Below are 16,793 nucleotides of genomic sequence, written 5' to 3' on the forward strand. Positions count from 1 at the left end.
CTAGAAACTACCATCATTAGCAATTTTTATCAATCCTTTTGTAGCTCGGCATTTCGGTAGCGCCGCGTGGACCGGAGGAGTTGAATGCAGCTTCATTTTGCCGGAAAGAATGAGTTCATCCAATCGTAGTTGTTAAGGTCGTGTAAATTTGTAGGTTTAAATTATCAATTGATAGCAGCTATGGATCCTTTGTTAATTAAACAATTATAGATTCAAATTAATCATATATTCAATTAAGAATGTCATTGTCTTATTTATTAAATTAATTACTGATAATTTTAACTAATTTTTTTAGACTACAATTACTACATAAGAGTAGATAAAATAAAACTTAGCTCTTTGAATTATTTACATTCCTGTATGTTAATAAATTTAATTTATTTTTAATCATCAATTTTGTATTGCACTTAAAAATAACATATTTTATGTATAGCTTTAAGATTGAAAAATTAATATTCATCTAATAAATTAAACTACTTTTATATACAAATATTGTATAAGTATAATGTTTACGCATATTTATATCTAAGTTATTTCACTATTAATATTAAATAATAGTAAATATGATTTAAAATATTACATATAAGTAAACCTAAACGTAAATAATTAATAATAATAGAATATTAATATTATTAAGATATTTTTATTTTGAAATTAAAATTAGAGGGAACATCTTTTTTTTACATCAACTATCCAAATTACATACTTTAATGAAAATGAGAGAGCAAATAGATTGAATTGTCCTCATTGGCCTTAAGGGTACTTTGGTCATGAAAATATTGAAAATAGCTAAAAAAAGTAGTTGAATTGATATTAATTATAGTTGATGAACCTTAAAAGATATTATGAAATGTTACGGACCAATTTGCTCATTTGGGATAGTTGATGTACTAAAAAAGATGTTCCTCTAAATTTTAATATGGCACTCGTCTAGTCTTCTCAATGTCTTATACTCCAATTTTGATAATATGGGGTTGAATGTAAATTAAAATTATGATTGAATGCATGCTTAATATTTTATCAAGACAACTTAATTTTCATTCACACTGTTGTTTTTCAATTAATATGTAAGAATGCATTATTTTAAATGTCATTCCTAATCTAGAATCAATAACGAGAGTACAATAATTAACAAATTAGTGGCTTTGAAATTTTTTTATTTTGCTTATAATCTTGAGCTTATTAATCAGTCGCATTCACACGTTGGCAAATTTCTATATTTCTAGTGATTTGATAAAGGCCATTATATATTATGATGAAATTTTATTCATAGAATTATCCAACATCGAAGCCCACACATAAATGGGCCAATATATGTCCCATTTAGTCCACTCGTACTAAATTTGCTCATTTGGGATAGTTGATGTACTAAAAAAGATGTTCCCTCTAAATTTTAATATGGCACTCAGTCTTACTCAATGTCTTATACTCCAAATTTTGATAATATGGGGTTGAATGTAAATTAAAATTAATGATTGAATGCATGCTTAATATTTTATCAAGACAACTTAATTTTCATTCACACTGTTGTTTTATCAATTAATATGTAAGAATGCATTATTTTAAATGTCATTCCTAATCTAGAATCAATAACGAGAGTACAATAATTAACAAATTAGTGGCTTTGAAATTTATTTTATTTGCTTAACTAATCTTGAGCTTATTAATCAGTCGCATTCACGTTTGGCAAATTTCTATATTTCTAGTGATTTGATAAAGGCCCATTATATCATTATGATGGATTTTATTCATAGAATTATCCAACATCGAAGCCCACACATAAATGGGCCAATATATGTCCCATTTAGTCCACTCGTACTAAATTTGCTCATTTGGGATAGTTGATGTACTAAAAAAGATGTTCCCTCTAAATTTTAATATGGCACTCAGTCTTACTCAATGTCTTATACTCCAAATTTTGATAATATGGGGTTGAATGTAAATTAAAATTAATGATTGAATGCATGCTTAATATTTTATCAAGACAACTTAATTTTCATTCACACTGTTGTTTTATCAATTAATATGTAAGAATGCATTATTTTAAATGTCATTCCTAATCTAGAATCAATAACGAGTGTACAATAATTAACAAATTAGTGGCTTTGAAATTTATTTTATTTGCTTAACTAATCTTGAGCTTATTAATCAGTCGCATTCACGTTTGGCAAATTTCTATATTTCTAGTGATTTGATAAAGGCCCATTATATCATTATGATGGATTTTATTCATAGAATTATCCAACATCGAAGCCCACACATAAATGGGCCAATATATGTCCCATTTAGTCCACTCGTACTAAATTTGCTCATTTGGGATAGTTGATGTACTAAAAAAGATGTTCCCTCTAAATTTTAATATGGCACTCAGTCTTACTCAATGTCTTATACTCCAAATTTTGATAATATGGGGTTGAATGTAAATTAAAATTAATGATTGAATGCATGCTTAATATTTTATCAAGACAACTTAATTTTCATTCACACTGTTGTTTTATCAATTAATATGTAAGAATGCATTATTTTAAATGTCATTCCTAATCTAGAATCAATAACGAGAGTACAATAATTAACAAATTAGTGGCTTTGAAATTTATTTTATTTGCTTAACTAATCTTGAGCTTATTAATCAGTCGCATTCACGTTTGGCAAATTTCTATATTTCTAGTGATTTGATAAAGGCCCATTATATCATTATGATGGATTTTATTCATAGAATTATCCAACATCGAAGCCCACACATAAATGGGCCAATATATGTCCCATTTAGTCCACTCGTACTAAATTTGCTCATTTGGGATAGTTGATGTACTAAAAAAGATGTTCCCTCTAAATTTTAATATGGCACTCAGTCTTACTCAATGTCTTATACTCCAAATTTTGATAATATGGGGTTGAATGTAAATTAAAATTAATGATTGAATGCATGCTTAATATTTTATCAAGACAACTTAATTTTCATTCACACTGTTGTTTTATCAATTAATATGTAAGAATGCATTATTTTAAATGTCATTCCTAATCTAGAATCAATAACGAGAGTACAATAATTAACAAATTAGTGGCTTTGAAATTTATTTTATTTGCTTAACTAATCTTGAGCTTATTAATCAGTCGCATTCACGTTTGGCAAATTTCTATATTTCTAGTGATTTGATAAAGGCCCATTATATCATTATGATGGATTTTATTCATAGAATTATCCAACATCGAAGCCCACACATAAATGGGCCAATATATGTCCCATTTAGTCCACTCGTACTAAATTTGCTCATTTGGGATAGTTGATGTACTAAAAAAGATGTTCCCTCTAAATTTTAATATGGCACTCAGTCTTACTCAATGTCTTATACTCCAAATTTTGATGATATGGGGTTGAATGTAAATTAAAATTAATGATTGAATGCATGCTTAATATTTTATCAAGACAACTTAATTTTCATTCACATTGTTGTTTTATCAATTAATATGTAAGAATGCATTATTTTAAATGTCATTCCTAATCTAGAATCAATAACGAGAGTACAATAATTAACAAATTAGTGGCTTTGAAATTTATTTTATTTGCTTAACTAATCTTGAGCTTATTAATCAGTCGCATTCACGTTTGGCAAATTTCTATATTTCTAGTGATTTGATAAAGGCCCATTATATCATTATGATGGATTTTATTCATAGAATTATCCAACATCGAAGCCCACACATAAATGGGCCAATATATGTCCCATTTAGTCCACTCGTACTAAATTTGCACATTTGGGATAGTTGATGTACTAAAAAAGATGTTCCCTCTAAATTTTAATATGGCACTCAGTCTTACTCAATGTCTTATACTCCAAATTTTGATAATATGGGGTTGAATGTAAATTAAAATTAATGATTGAATGCATGCTTAATATTTTATCAAGACAACTTAATTTTCATTCACACTGTTGTTTTATCAATTAATATGTAAGAATGCATTATTTTAAATGTCATTCCTAATCTAGAATCAATAACGAGTGTACAATAATTAACAAATTAGTGGCTTTGAAATTTATTTTATTTGCTTAACTAATCTTGAGCTTATTAATCAGTCGCATTCACGTTTGGCAAATTTCTATATTTCTAGTGATTTGATAAAGGCCCATTATATCATTATGATGGATTTTATTCATAGAATTATCCAACATCGAAGCCCACACATAAATGGGCCAATATATGTCCCATTTAGTCCACTCGTACTAAATTTGCTCATTTGGGATAGTTGATGTACTAAAAAAGATGTTCCCTCTAAATTTTAATATGGCACTCAGTCTTACTCAATGTCTTATACTCCAAATTTTGATAATATGGGGTTGAATGTAAATTAAAATTAATGATTGAATGCATGCTTAATATTTTATCAAGACAACTTAATTTTCATTCACACTGTTGTTTTATCAATTAATATGTAAGAATGCATTATTTTAAATGTCATTCCTAATCTAGAATCAATAACGAGAGTACAATAATTAACAAATTAGTGGCTTTGAAATTTATTTTATTTGCTTAACTAATCTTGAGCTTATTAATCAGTCGCATTCACGTTTGGCAAATTTCTATATTTCTAGTGATTTGATAAAGGCCCATTATATCATTATGATGGATTTTATTCATAGAATTATCCAACATCGAAGCCCACACATAAATGGGCCAATATATGTCCCATTTAGTCCACTCGTACTAAATTTGCTCATTTGTGATAGTTGATGTACTAAAAAAGATGTTCCCTCTAAATTTTAATATGGCACTCAGTCTTACTCAATGTCTTATACTCCAAATTTTGATAATATGGGGTTGAATGTAAATTAAAATTAATGGTTGAATGCATGCTTAATATTTTATCAAGACAACTTAATTTTCATTCACACTGTTGTTTTATCAATTAATATGTAAGAATGCATTATTTTAAATGTCATTCCTAATCTAGAATCAATAACGAGAGTACAATAATTAACAAATTAGTGGCTTTGAAATTTATTTTATTTGCTTAACTAATCTTGAGCTTATTAATCAGTCGCATTCACGTTTGGCAAATTTCTATATTTCTAGTGATTTGATAAAGGCCCATTATATCATTATGATGGATTTTATTCATAGAATTATCCAACATCGAAGCCCACACATAAATGGGCCAATATATGTCCCATTTAGTCCACTCGTACTAAATTTGCTCATTTGGGATAGTTGATGTACTAAAAAAGATGTTCCCTCTAAATTTTAATATGGCACTCAGTCTTACTCAATGTCTTATACTCCAAATTTTGATAATATGGGGTTGAATGTAAATTAAAATTAATGATTGAATGCATGCTTAATATTTTATCAAGACAACTTAATTTTCATTCACACTGTTGTTTTATCAATTAATATGTAAGAATGCATTATTTTAAATGTCATTCCTAATCTATAATCAATAACGAGAGTACAATAAGATATACAGTAATTTGTCAAAGCTTTGTAGAAGCTATAACTATAATGAATACAAGCTGCCCCACAAAAAAAAAAAAAAGAAACCATGTGCCTTTGCTTAATTTTTCCTAACAAAGCCCGAATATTCTTCCAAAATGTCGCAGATAATTAATTTCAGTCGACATTTATAGGTGGTTGCTGCCTTATCTCGATCTTCACTAAATTACAATTTCAAAATAAATTGAGTGTCGGTACTGACATCATAAAACAACTTATTTGTCTCTGATTTTTTAAAAGAAGTTTCAAGCAAATTAACAAGAATATATATTCTTACATTTTAGCACTTAATTTGTTACCATATTAGTTATTGCGAATTTTATTGGACTTTCAAGTTTTATATTCAAGTATATTCGTCTCTACCACGAGAAGAAACTTATGGTCGCTATTGATATGTATACTATGCTTCATTTTTCAAATCAAATACGTCGCTAATACGCTATAGCTAGACAATAAACATGATATAGTAATAAATTAACAAATTAATTTCCCAAAAAAGAAACATATTTAATTAGGATTTTACATCAAAAGACATGATATACATTCGAATTCTAATTAATATGCACATCAACAATGCATTACTTGATTTTATTGTAGATACATTTCAAATTTAAAACAAAAAAAGTGGAAGACCAATCAAATATGTGGTGTTCTTCAACCCACATGCAGTCTTCTTGTGCCGCACTATCACAATTGTCATGTAATAGCGAGTTTCTGCATAAATATTACATATACATATTTGTATACTGTTAAGGATGAAGTTCCTTAACTCGTAGATTTTGCGTCGAACGTCGCGGGAGCTTTTGCCCGTCGATCAATCCGGCGTCAAAATTATGATTTTGTGCGTTTTGCACGTTTGAAAGAAAAGAGAGTAAGAGAAAATAAAATAGAAGGATAATTGATATTTCTTGAATGAATGGGAAGAATACAATGCCTCCTATTTATAAGACTATCCTGACTTAGAGAACAAGAAAATAAAGATCCTAATAATATATGGGAAATATATGCTAAATCAATATTAAACTAAATAAGAGAGATTTGGGGATATTCGTAGAGATATTCTCGTATCAACTCCCCCTCTGTTAAAATCCACCTTGTCCTCAAGGTGGAAACCACGACAAAACAAAGAGTGTCGCGACTAGAAGCTTTGGCGAGGTATCCCCACCCGGATCAAATGTATGCAAATCCTCAAGAATTGCACAAAGTTGACGAAGTGCAAGGACACCCACAGAAGTCCCGAGCTTAAGAACATAATTCTGTGGATGATAACACATCTGAATTGTTGTTGTTTCCCAGCCATCAAATGCTTCAATCTTTTTACAATCACGAGCAAAGTGTCGCGAAATACTCCCTCCTGGATCAAACGTACACGACCGTTGCTTTGCACTTACTCGACTAGGAGAAAGCGAAGCAATAATTCCTAGGGAAGTCTCGCCCACCTTTCGGCATTCAACAAACCCAATATCAATCCAAATATGATGATGCACCGCTAAAGCATTGATAGCACCTTCATCAACTTCGTGAATACCTACGATCACACGCATTCTCGGTCGTCGTGGACAATACATCACCATTGCCTTACCGCCATAACTACAGAACGTCTCACAGAAATCCAATCCCACCGGAATGCACTCCAGTGCTTCACGTTGAGCTTGGAAACAAAACTCCTGTATAGTCATACCCTGTGATGAAGCTTTTAGAAATCCATTTGTTTCCTCATGGTCTAACAAAACCCCTTCCACTCCAACTTGATCACATTTAGGTGGTCGATCAATTGTAGTATTTGGACAAGATTCTACTGCTTCATCATTATTAACGGCAATCAATTCCATTGAGTCATACCCGAAATTGGAGTCGCACGATAGAGATATCGAGGATGGTGGAGGCGGGCTAGCAACGACAACAGGCAGCGAGCTTCTAGATGGATCGTGATGGAGATCGGCTGGGGCGGCGGTCGTCATCTGTGGTAGGGGACACGATACCGGCTCCGTGTCCATGACGCTGGGTGTAAGGTCTGGTGGAGGTCGTATCGCGGCGTATGGATCACCCAGGCAACGTTCACGTGAATCCATCTGAGACCCTAATTCCCTGACAATAGCAGTCAAATGCTCGAGCTGTGAAGCCAAGTCAGCCACTGTTAGGCTCGGTTCAGACTCCGCCGTCACTGGATCACGTGGCATGTCGAGAGGCTCCATATGGCCGACATCATTAGTCGTTGGGAGACATTGCCAATCCGGTTGATCGGGAGGTTGCGGATATAACAACGACAGTTGATCATAGGTCGAAGAACTCTGCTGCGTGCGCACCCATGGCGGGTCCCAGCAAGTGGGCTGTCTGAGCGCGGTGTGGCGTGGCTGCTGAGGCGGTTGATAAGGCTGAGAGTATCCCTGCTGCGTGCACAACGTTGGCGGGTCCCAACAAGAGGGCGGTGGTGGCGAGTACGAATTTGGCTCGTAGGACGATGGTTGCCGATACGCAGTTTCCTGGCGCAGCCATGGCGGGTCCCAGGAAGTGGGTTGACGGGCTTGGTAGGGATGGTATTGTGGGTGGAGTCTCCCATCCTGTGGATATGGATATGGTGGTTGTTGATCTAACGCTCTGCACGGATGGAGCAGAGGTTGAGATACGACGGGCTGCCATGGGTGGTAATCCGCCTGCCGGAGTTGATATCCGGTGTAGCTGTACGACATGTAGACAGTGATTCGGAGGAAGAGATCACGATGAAAGCACCAATTGTTAAGGATGAAGTTCCTTAACTCGTAGATTTTGCGTCAAACGTCGCGGGAGCTTTTGCCCGTCGATCAATCCGGCGTCAAAATTATGATTTTGTGCGTTTTGCACGTTTGAAAGAAAAGAGAGTAAGAGAAAATAAAATAGAAGGATAATTGATATTTCTTGAATGAATGAGAAGAATACAATGCCTCCTATTTATAAGACTATCCTGACTTAGAGAACAAGAAAATAAAGATCCTAATAATATATGGGAAATATATGCTAAATCAATATTAAACTAAATAAGAGAGATTTGGGGATATTCGTAGAGATATTCTCGTATCATATACATATATGCACACACTTTTAGCAGCGAGAGCCCTTCCGGCAGACGAGAGCACCGGAACCAGAGGTGATGGGCCCACTAGGCTTGATGGCCGAGCACCCAAGCTCGACGCCTTAGCATAACTCGACGAGGCCCCCACTCCCGAAGCTACAAAAAATGCACCATTTAGCATTAGGTCTCCCTCCGATCTCCAATTCCAGTTCTTCCACTGACTTTCGGGTGCGTCGTCGTGTTTTGTAACCTATCAGTACATGTTAATTAAATACAGTATCTATTAAAACTTTGTAACATAAAACCATGTGAAACATAATGTAATCCTGGTTATTTATGATATAATTAATTAAATTGAAGCATAATAAAGTATACATATTCAACCTGTTTGTTAAATCTGTCATCAGGGGCAAGAAATCTGTTGCCTTGGCTGTTAATTGTGGGGTCAGCACTCCCTCCAATAGCATACATCTCCCAATGAGTGTAGTCATTGTTCACCACATGGAAGTAGCCATGTCTACATCTGCATGCAACAATATATATGTAAACATATTAAATTTCATGTCCCCTAGATATTATCTTATGTACATATATAATCTGGTAGAGTAGTTAATATCCGAGATTAAAAATCTCAGATTGGAATCGATAGTGACGCAAACTTTAAATTTCTTTTTATCTGATAAAAAATGAATAAATAACAATTTAATTAACCTTGGCATTCTTTGTACAAGCCCTTCTCCAAAGTGATTGAATGCAATGGTGACTTGCATGCCCTTATCTTGGAGATATGTATCACTATGCCCTAAAAGCATAACCTTATTATGATGAGTCATATAATTGTTAGAGATTGTAATACCCGTGGCCCCATGGATTGCATCAATGAGCCCATCAGTGCAGCTAGACAAGGAACAATGATCAACCCACACGTGGCTCCCACCAAAGATCGACACACCATCACCGTCGGATATGGTTCTCCACCCGAAGTGTTGTGGGGAGTCCCGCACCTTAGCGTTCCCGCCTTGCTTACAATCATGTATGTGAACACCATGGATGATGATGTTGGTCACATATTGTATGGTGATGCATGGACCGTTAGCAATGTGCACACTAGCGCCCCTACCATCAATGGTCTTAAATGAGTTCATGATCAATTCCTCCTTCAATTGAATGACCATGTCACGCTCGAATATGATCCACAATGGCTCGTCTTGGATGACAGCATGGCGGAGCGTCCCTGGCTTAGGGTTCACAGGATCATCGTCTTTTGAGTCCGTCACAATGTAGATCTTGCCATCCCTACCTCCGATAGCGTTCTTACCAAAACCTATGGCACAGTCGGCAAGCTTCTGGCGATTCTGCTCCCAGTTGGGGTCGCACCGCCAACAGTCATCGATTGGGTTACCTGTGTTGCATGATAAGAAACCCAACCTTCTTCTAGAAGCATTTAATTTCCTACAAATTAAAATAAGGTTAAAAAATATTATCAACAACTATGAATAGAATAATGATACTTAGATAAATACAGTTGAGATAAAATATTAGCAACGAATATATTCATCAAAATTAATACAAGAATTTGAAATATAAGACAATGATTATTCACTAGTACTAAGTGCAATCTTGGTTGTACATACCTATGTACTTCTTGGACAACAAGCTCAGGGTCTTGTAGGGTTGGCATGGCGGCAATGAGTGATGTGAATAGAAAAAATGATATTAGGATAAGTAGGGATTGGATTAGTGAAGAGAGTGCCATTTTCTTGAGAGTGAAGAAATATAGTAGATGTGAATAAGAGTGAGAGTTGAATGGGGTTTATAAAGGGAATAAAGCTGGACACGTGTAGGTGACTTTTGGTGGGATTCATCATAATATTACCATGTATATCAAACAATTTTTTTGTAACAATAGTGGGATCGATATTGAAATTTAAAATTTTAAAATTTAAAATTTAAAATTTAAAATAAAAGAAAACTGTGCATATGTTGGTACTTGGTAGTTAGTGTGTGGTTGTACTAGTGTAAGGGGCCATGGCTATATTTTTCTTTTTAAGGTAAAGACTTCGCAAAAACTTATTTTCAATTATTAAGAAAGAAACAAGTTTTCACTGTTTCAATTTACAAATCCTTCACAATTTTGGCAATATAAATTTATGTATTGAGCACAAATGTCAGGGTGAGCAGAGGCATGAGTTCACAGCACGTCACAAATGGAATGAATGAGGCATTCGATAAGTCATGGATGGAATAATTAACACCATAAACGAGTGTTAAGGTTTGTTTTAATAAGTCGGATAAATCTATAATGGAATACATAAGTGATGAATATTATTACTCCATATAGAAAGAAAAATGATGGGGTACGTACTAAACAAGCCCAATAGCAGTGACAGCTCGGCCAGCCCAAAGCCCAAGAGTTCAGTTCGGCATTACCAAAGAGTTCGGCCTCAGCCTACAGCTCGGTAAAAGCCAACCAATCAAGCTCTGCTCTCAGGTCGGCATCAAGCTCTACTCTCAGATCGGCAACCAAAGCAGTTCGGTCTCGGTATTCGACCGAACAAGGAGTTAGTGGACCCATACCGGATGTCCAACACACCCACTACCACGTGATGTCAGTTCAGGCCACGATCGTAGGCCATGACCTACGCTTCACCCACGATCTTAGGCCATAACCTACACGACATCCACGACTTAGGGTGGTGACGCAAGCCATGATCTGAGTTCATTATATAAATAGAACTTAGATCTGATAGAAGAGGTTAGAATCTCTCTAGAGAAACAATCATATAGCAAGTCTGTGTTGTAAGCTGTATTTGGCAGATCAAGCAATACAAACCTGCCCCCATTTCTCCCCGTGGACGTAGATTTACCTCAGTAAATCGAACCACGTTAAATTCTCTGTGTCGTGATTTATTTTTACGAGCATTTATCATCATCAATAATTCGCGGAATCATCACTGGCGCCGTCTGTGGGAAACGAAGAACAAAATTTGTGATAAAGCGAATTTTTGATCCATTTTTTCCACCCAAAAAATGCATACCAGATCGCAGAATACCCGCATTCCTGCCGTGAGAACCCGGAGGAAGCCAATCCATCCCATAGGTCTGGAAAACAGCCTAGGGATAAATCCACCACCAGTTCTCATGGCGAAGGAACAGGCCGCTCCAAAAATCGTCCCACTGAGTCTTCCCAGCAGCCTGATCTGAATGAGGCTGTCAAGCTGTTCTTGGCTGAGAAGCAGGATGAGTTCTTAGCCTTCCTGCAAAAGAGCCAAGAGCCGAAGACGAAAACGGAGGATTCTCCTTCCTCATCCAGACATGAAAGTCACTACCGCAGTAGTGCCGTGTCTTCCAGGAAGAAGAATCCTCAACCCCGACATATTCCTGATCTTCCTCGGTACCGGAATCACAGGAGAACTCAATCTCCTCCATACCGACGAGATATCGGATTCGCCGTGTACGGAGCACTGAAGACTCCGTTCTCGGACGACATCACCCGAACTCCCCTACCACAGAACTACCGAACTCCGTCGATGACTTACGACGGGCTCGTGGACCCTCACGATTTCCTGGGGCGCTATCAATATAACATGGCGAACCAGGGTCTCAACGAGGTCCACATGTGCAAGCTATTTCCCGAGCTGCTCATCGGGAACGCGAGAAGGTGGTTCGATAGCCTCCCCCAGGGCAGCATCAGATCTTACCGAGATCTAATGGATGCCTTCCACAGGAGGTTCTTTCAGAAAGCGGAAGCCCGAATCACTTCGGCTCAGCTGCTTTCCATTCGTCAAGGTCGCGACGAAAAAATCAGCGACTTTATGACAAGATTCCACAAGGAATGCCTGCAAGTGGACGATCTCAACGATCTGCTTGTCATCTCGGCATTCCAAAATGGAATCCTGCCCGGAGCTCTCTACAGGAAGCTCGTTGAGTGCGGTCCGCAGACAGCTCAGGAAATGTGGGACATTGCGGACCAGTACTCCCGAGCCGATGAGGCAGACCGTCGCAAACGGTCGTTAGACAGCTCATCGTCCCGAGGAGACAGGAGGAAGCCCGATCATAGCGATCAGGGACATCCTCGCCGAACTCCTTTTGGCGATCAGGGACATCCTCGCCGGACTCCATTTGAAAGAATTCAAAGGGCTCCGGTGCAAGACAGATTGGGACCCCGTCTCAATCCCGAGAAGCCGCCCGCTCAGTTCGTACCGCTGAACAAGCCGAGAGCGGAAATTTTCGAACTACACTCCGACCTGTTCGAAAAGCCAAAGCGGATGACGAAATCTGCCGCGCGCCGACCCCAGGATAACTACTGCTCCTACCATCAAGACCACGGTCACGATACCGAGGAGTGCAGAAACTTGGCTGCAGGTATCGATGTTCTTGTGAGGGCAGGGACATTGAAAAAATACCAAAGCAAGCAGTCAAAGAAGAATAAGAAGCAGAGAGGTGCGAACTGCGCTCCTCAGGATCCGAAAAGGCAGCCGGATCCCGAAGACGATGACGAGCCGCAATATGATGGAGTAATCCTGACTATTGACGCTCTCCCTGCCGGGAAGACCAAGTCGTCCCTGAAGTCAGAGCGCAGGGGCTCCAATCGAGAGGAGCCAACGCATAAAAGGCTGAAGCAGGACGAAGTGATTACGTTCTCGGATGCTGATCCCGTCCCGGCCATCTCTCCTCACCAAGACGCCATTGTCATCCAAGCCGGAGTGGCAAACAAACTGATCCACAGGGTGTTTGTGGATACAGGAGCGTCAGTCAGCATTCTTTTTAAAGAGTGCTTCGACAAACTAGAAGTGGACCCAGCTCGGCTCAGCCCGGCTCCGCTTCCCCTGAAGAGCTTCGCCCAGGAGGACACCCGCCCTGAAGGTATTATCAGCCTTCCGATCACGGTGGGGAAAGCGCCTACTAGCTCCAGTACGATGATTGAGTTTTTCGTGGTAAAAGCTCGGTCCCCGTACAACGTCATCCTGGGAAGAGACTGGCTCAACACAGTTCGGGCCGTTTGCTCCACCTATCACCTCACCATCAAGATCCCTACTAAAGGAGGGATAGCGGTCATCCGAGGTGACCAAAAAAGAGCAAAGGAATGCCTGCAAATTGCGCTTAGAAGTGCCGAGCAGTCAGATCGGCACCACCAAGCATAGCAATCACAGCAGCCGGAGTCAGAGGCGATGACCGAAGTCATACCGGAGCCGAACTCGATGACAGTTCAGCTGTACGAAGACGATCCATCCAGAACGGTTAAGATCGGCTTCGCGGGAACGCCTCTACTTCGGGAAAAAACCATCCAGCTCCTCAAGGAGTACAAAGACGTCTTTGCATGGTCTCCGTTGGACATGACCGGAGTGCCCCCCGAGGTAATCACTCATCGTTTAAATATTGATCCTTCGGTCCGGCCGATAAAACAGAAGCAAAGACTCTTTGCGGCAGAACGAAGTCAAGTCATCCATGACGAAGTCCGTCAATTATTGAAGGCGGATGTGTTATTCGAAGTGAAGTATCCTTCGTGGGTGGCCAATCCTGTCATGATCAAGAAAAAGGAAGGAGGATGGCGGATGTGCATAGATTTCACCGATCTAAATAAGCACTGTCCCAAAGATTGCTATCCCCTTCCGAACATAGATAAAAAAGTAGAAGCTCTGATAGGCTTTGAAATTTTTTGTTTTCTTGATCTATACAAAGGATACCATCAGGTTTTAATGGATGAGATTGACGCTTCAAAAACGGCCTTCATTACTGATTTCGGCATTTTCGCTTATAAAAAGATGCCATTCGGTTTAAAGAATGCCGGAGCCACTTATCAAAGGATGGTAGACAAGCTTTTTCGGCACCTGATTGGAAAGGAAGTCGAAGTATATGTTGACGATATAGTCGTCAAGAGCAAAAGCACCTCGGAGTACGAGCACAACCTCAAGTCCACTCTCAACGTGCTCAAGAAAGCCAACCTCAAACTTAATCCCCAAAAGTGTACCTTTTTGGTAGATTCGGGAAAGTTTCTGGGTTGTTGGGTTTCAAAAGACGGACTCAAGGCAAACCCCTCAAAAGTTCAAGTCGTTCAGAACATGGCAATGCCGAAGTCCATACATGACGTGCAAAGGCTAACCGGATGTCTAGCCGCACTGAGTCGATTCCTTTCCCAAGCAGCCGAAAAGCAACTGCCGTTCTTCAAGGTGTTGAAAAAGGCACCAAAGTTCGAGTGGGGAGCCGAGCAGAAAAAGGCCTTTGACGAGCTCAAAAGTTATCTAGCCGAGCTTCCTATTCTCTCTGCTCCAGCCGAAGCCGAAGTACTATTCTTATACTTAGCGGCATCGGATCAAACCATCAGCGCGGTGCTTGTACGAGAAGAAGGCCTAAAGCAGTTTCCCATCTACTTTACAAGCCGAGCATTAAGAGGTCCAGAAACAAGGTATCAACCTCTGGAAAAATTGCTCTGGCGTTAGTAAATGCAGCAAGGAGACTGCGGCCATACTTCTATGCTCACAAGGTATGCGTCTTAACCGATCTACCTCTTCGGCAAGTTTTGACCAAGCCAGAAGCATCGGGCAGAATCGCCAAGTGGGCTATAGAGTTGGGAGAGCACACAATTGAATATCTACCTCGGAAAGCCATCAAGGGACAAGCCTTGGCAGATTTTCTTGCAGAAGCGAAGTTCGATCAAGCAATTCCTATTATTGCCGAACAGAAGAATTCTGCCAATGCCGAACTAGCACAACCCTTGGAATCCGAAGTAGAGCCGCCGGACTGCTGGAGCGGATTCGTAGATGGAGCTTCAAACAAGATGGGAAGTGGAGCTGGTATTTTACTTGTCGCTCCGACGGACACGAGGTAACCTACTCACTTCGTTTCCTATTCCCCACTACTAATAATGAAGCCGAGTACGAAGCCCTCCTGGCCGGACTCCAGTTAGCGCAAAGTCTACTCGTCAAATCTCTCAAAGTCCATTGTGATTCACAAGTCATAGTAAATCACATGTTGGGTACAAGTGAAGCCCGTGACGAGAGAATGAAGAAGTATTTGGACAAAGCGCAAAGCATCAGCCGAAGTTTCTCCTATTTTCGGATAATCCGCATTCCAGAGCGGAAAATAGCCGAGCAGATACCTTAAGTAAGTTGGCCTCAGATCCGAGCTCAAAGGCGGAAGAATTAATGCATCGAAGCATTGATGAAGCCGAGGTACATTCTGTATCCAGCTCGCCGAACTGGATGACGCCGATCTTGCAGTATCTGGATCAAGGACAATTGCCCGAGGATAAGAGAGAAGCTCGGAAGATCACGTGCCGAGCTCTTCGGTACGACTTCATGAAGGAGTCCTCTTTAGAAAGTCTTACCTCCAGCCGTTATTGCGGTGCGTAGGACCAGAAGAGACGGACTACATCCTCAGAGAAGTTCATGAAGGATCGTGCGGTAGCCACATCGGAGCCAGAGCTTTAGCTAAAAAAGTTCTGAGATGGGATATTATTGGCCAACCATGGTACAAGAGGCAGTGCAGCTCGTCAAGAAGTGTACGAAGTGCCAAATTCATGCAAATGTCCCAAGGATGCCGCAGACCGATCTATACACTATGCAAAGCCCTTGGCCTTTCATGCAATGGGGCATAGACATAGTGGGACCACTTCCTCAAGCTCCTCGGCAAATGAAATTCCTTATCGTTGCCGTGGACTACTTCACGAAGTGGGTGGAGGCGGAACCATTAGCTACGATAAGAGCTCAAAGGCATTGGACTTCGTCTGGAAGAACATAGTGTTGCCGATTTGGCATACCCCACATCCTCATCTCGGATAATGGGACTCAGTTCACCGACAAGACGTTCAAGAATTGGTGCCAAGAGCTGAACATACAACAGCGGTTCACTTCGGTCTCCCATCCCCAAGCAAACGGACAAACGGAAGTAACGAACCGGATTCTGGTGAAAGGGTTGAAAGCTCGGTTAGAACAAGCCAAAGGACAATGGGTAGAAAATCTCCTCAAGTCCTATGGTCCTACCGGAACTACACCCAAAACTCCAACGGTGAAACTCCGTATAGTCTGGTGTACGGCACTGAAGCCGTAATTCCGGTGGAGATCGGCGTACCCCAGTCCCCGAATCTAAATTTCTCTCTCAGAAATGATGACGACGGACGAAGCAGAACTAAGATCTCGCCGAAGAAAGAAGAGAATTGGCGTGCATAAAAGCAGCCAAGTATAAGGAGCAAGTAGCCCGGTATTATAACCAAAGGGTGAAAAAGCTTCAATTTCAAGTGGGAGATCTCGTCTTG

At 39.3% G+C, this 16,793-nt stretch overlaps 1 pseudogene; it reads right to left on the reverse strand.

Moving 5' to 3' along the window:
- Positions 1-8,443: 8,443 nt before the first annotated feature.
- Positions 8,444-10,307, reverse strand: LOC121788521 (annotated as a pseudogene).
- Between the last annotated feature and the right edge of the window lie 6,486 nt (positions 10,308-16,793).

This window comes from Salvia splendens, unplaced genomic scaffold (assembly GCF_004379255.2).
Source record: "Salvia splendens isolate huo1 unplaced genomic scaffold, SspV2 ctg1066, whole genome shotgun sequence".
NCBI classification, from domain to species: Eukaryota; Viridiplantae; Streptophyta; class Magnoliopsida; order Lamiales; family Lamiaceae; genus Salvia; species Salvia splendens.